Source organism: Mytilus californianus, unplaced genomic scaffold (assembly GCF_021869535.1).
Source record: "Mytilus californianus isolate M0D057914Y unplaced genomic scaffold, xbMytCali1.0.p SCAF_21, whole genome shotgun sequence".
NCBI lineage: Eukaryota > Metazoa > Mollusca > Bivalvia > Mytilida > Mytilidae > Mytilus > Mytilus californianus.
Genome location: NW_026262670.1, coordinates 848,494 through 853,023, shown reverse-complemented (window position 1 = coordinate 853,023; position 4,530 = coordinate 848,494).

The following is a 4,530-nucleotide window of genomic DNA, read 5'->3' as shown; positions in this document are numbered from 1 at the left end:
TGTCATCCTGCCTTTTTTTTTGCCAAGTCGCTCATCCTGCCTTTTTTTTTTTAAAACTCCTGTCCTGCCTATTTTTTTCAAATTTAATCAAAGTTGAGATAAATCATAGTTTAGTTGTGTATTGAGGTAATTGGCTGAGATTTAGTATTCCTGATTTGACTGATAAAATATCATATTTTGGCATAAGATTGTCATAATTGATTTTTTTTACCATTATGTACAATTAGTCCCCACCCCTTTCTTGGAAATGCTCCTATATGTAAGTTCTTGAACTCAAAATTGTTGTATAGAAATAAAACTACTTTTTAGAAGATTTCTACCATTGATAACATTTACATTATGATTTCTCTATTATTAAATGTAATTGACTTGTAGTAAAGGAGCAAAATCTTTCCTATGTATAGACATTCACTCTGTTATCCTGTGAAAACAACTAACTAAAATTAAAACCAGTCAGTTAATAAACTTTGAACTTTCCCTTGCATTTTTAATGCTTAGAATAAAAAAGTTTCACCTACTTTTGATAAGAGACAGAAAAGCAAAGAAATTAAAATTGTCTTGTCCAGGATCTTTAACTTTTAGAAGTAATTTTTTGAACCCTTGAACACTATTAGAGTAGATTTATTTTGTATTAGCATGTTTAGTTAGAATTCACAATTTGAATTCAAATCACATTATTTGTATGTATTAGCCATTTTCAGTGGCGGATCCAGGGGTTGGGGGGTTGGAACCCCCCATTTTTTTAAAAACGATCAATGCATTTGAATGGGGACATATAGTTGGAACCCCCCCTTTTAAAAATGGCTGGATCCGCCCCTGCATTTTTGTGTACTGATCAAGAAATCGAATCCTTAATTATTTTAAGAATTAATAGTACTTTTACACCTTTTAACTGAAGAGCTCACTTTTTGATCAAAACAGTACATTGACCATTTTTGGAAAAGTTTTTTGAACTTTCTATTTATAGAGGTCACAGATTTTCATTAAACTTAGATTAATTGAAAATTTTGATTAATTTACTTGTAAAGTCTTGTACTGTGTTAACATGCATCTTAAATGAAAAAAAAACAAACTTTGGCATTTATTACTTGAATAAGATATTAAATTTAACATTTTAACACCATATATTTAAAAGGAAATTGTAAACTGGATTTTTTGTGTGACAAGATTTAAAGTAGATTTCAGGGAATTTTTTTTCTATCATTTAAATTCACCATTTATATATTTCCATTGAATTTCACAATGAGCAATATTTTTTTTAATTGAATCTTGCCTATGAAAACCGATATCCTCAATCCCACCTGAATTTTGTATAGAATCAAAATATTTTTGATGGAAAATTTATAGTAAAATTTTGTGATAGTTTCGATTTAATTTCTCAAGCATTATTAACATAAAACATATCAAAGTGTTAACATTAACAGCTGTATATAAATCGCTTTAGATATTTTTATTGTTTTAGAGCTGAAGTAATCCATCTGTTTATCAAATTTTTTTTACCCCTTTAACTTTGGCAAAACAGTGATCATTTCTGTTCACACTTTGTTAATCTAAAACTTCTTGGAAACAAATTGACAGAATTTAACCAAACTTAAACAGACTCTACAGGTGATATTATATTGTGACCCTGTTATCGTAATGATCTGTATGACATTTGATATCAAAACAAAAACTAAGCCATTTCTGCTTGTGTGAGTTTGTTGATCCACAACTCCTTCTAAACAACATCACACAATTCAACCAATCTTACACATATTTTTCTACAGGACATAAAGGTGTGCACCTGATATTTTAATTTTTAATTAGTAGAAAATTGATTGATTGATTGGTGTTTAACGCCACTTTCAGCACTATTGTGCTGTTTCGCGGCAATCGATTTATATTGGTCGAGGAAGCCAGAGTGCCCTGAGAGAACCACAAGCTTCTGTAGGAAAACTGACAATCCTAGTCAATTAAGATTGGAGTCTAGCGCATTTGCCACATTCGGAATTCGAACTCTCAACCTCAGTGTTGACAGGCTAGTAATACAGTAGTTCGACTACTTAGACCACTCGGCCACTGAGGCCCCTCATATTAGGAGAAAAAAGGGAGGTATTGAAAAAGTTCAAGTTTATCTTTTTCTACTCCTGTTCATAACTTGGTTACACTTTCAAATCAGAGCTTCCTGAAATATGGTAACAAACTTTAAGTGATGCATTTTTACCGTTCTTTTTTTTAAGTAATAAATTTAGTGTATAATTATCCTACTAGGAGCTATTACTGTAAATTCAGAAACTAATGCGTGCATTTAATTTTGCAATTGTTGAAGAGAGGACAAAAATGCGAGATTAATTATTGAGATTGCAAGAAAATCTGCATAGTTATGTATCTGATATCAGAATGCGAGTTCTTATTATTGGGATACTCACCCATTCGCATTAAATAAAACCTCGCAATAATTTCGGAATTTACAGTATATTTAAATTTGAAGATGGATTTATACATTTATGAATTAAAGTTCTCTTAGTGAATTTTTCCAAACTCTTTTAATGGTGAATGTTGAATTTAGTGCCAAACTAATGTAATCTTATTATATCCATGTATGCAATTGTTTCTAGACATTTCAATTAGTTATACGACCTATTTATTGCTCATATATGTTGTACTCATTGTTGTTGGTGTTAGGCTATTTATAAAGATGTTAGGGAGCTACCATTTGATTTTTATGGGAGGGGCTAGGATGAAATTTGAAAAAAATAGGCAGGACAGGAGTTTTGAGTAAAAAAAAGGCAGGATGGGATTGTTTGCAAAAAAAAAAGTCAGGATGACAATTTAAGTAAAAAAAAGTCAGGATAAACTATAAAAAAAAAAGGCAGGACCGAATAGAGTGAAAAATAAAAAGACGACCAAAAAGAGGGAAAAATAAAAAGGCAGGACAAAATTTTTCATCCTAGCCCCCCCCCCATTAAAATCAAATGGTAGCACCCTTATAGGATTAGAAAGTCCTCATATATGTTATAACTGTACTACTTTAATACTTGAACTGCGTCGGATAGAAATCGACCTTATGCAAGTGCACTTATATATATGTACATGTGGAAGACTTTGAATTTTGGAACATCCAAATACGAAATAAAAGATGAATTTTGGTCTATTTTGTAGGGTTCATACATCAACTCAATTTTCAAACAGTTGCAGAATTTGCATAGAGATTTTTTCAACTCGAAACTCAACAGATATATTGATGTTCATTTGCCTAAGGTCGATTTCTATCTGACACAGCTCACTTTATAATTTCAAAGGAGGTTTTTCCACCCTTTCAAAATTTTATATATATATATGTACTGATTTTTTGTGTATAAGTTGGTTTGTACTTTGTGCTGTGTCATCTGATATTTGTTGCTGTTGTAATAATTTGTTTTGTATTCACATTGATTGGGACCAAATATGAAGCCATGCTGAATGTAAATCTGTTATGGCTGTAATTTATTTCAGGGTTTTGTTGTTTTACATGTTATATTGATGATAGTGTTTTGATTTATTTGAGATTACCTGTGTTTATAAATCGTATTTATGAATCATGGAATAGTCAAGGAATAAAACTACTTTGTTTGGAGAGCTGTCACTGTCAGTTGATTATTTGACAGTCACAAATGCAGCATTACTGGTGACATGGACCAGAGTAAATGGTAAACGGATATTTGCAATATTCAAATCTCAAATTGACGATGACAACTCTTCATACCCAGTACTTTATTTCCTAAATTAATGCAATACTAAAAATGTTGACTGGAGATGGTTCAGAACATTTTGAGTTTACTTCCAAAGGTTTTATGCATTTGGTTTCTTTTGGTCTGTCATGATATAGCTAATATTTACTTCCATGATCTGGAGCATGCCCTTTTGAATTGGGGGCTGGTCCTTTTGGTCTGGAGCATGTCCTTTGTAACTGGGACATGCCCTTTTGATCTGTAGTAGGTCTTTTTGAACTGGGTAGGCCGTTTTGGTCTGGAGCATGCCCTTTTTGAACTGGGGCTATACCCTTTTGGTCTCATGTATGTCTGAGGTTGTTTTTCTAGAAATATGTAGCATACACTTGTAAACTACTGTTTATTATTTATAAGACCTTTCAATAATCATGTTTTAATTCCAACATTACTGCTGAAATGATGGTCAAACCCAAAAGAATATATGTTGTTTTCTTTTAATGACCATATCTAATTTATAGTATTATGATGTACTCATTATGCAGATTTTGAAGTTAATCAAAACGCATTTTAAAATTACCTGTTTTGTGCATAGAATGTAACTTTTGAGTTTCTAACATATATAAAATAAGGATAATCCCCTAACCAAAGATTTTACCACAAAACATCATTAGATTGAAACTCATAAATATAAGGACTTACAATTTATTCATTTTGGTCCAATTTAAAACATTGAATTGAAATTTCATGGTCTGGTTAAAGGTGAAACGTAACAATTCTTTACTCCTTGCCACTTGTTCTCGGGTGGATAGAGTTTCTATTATCAGTATTATGAGATTGATAA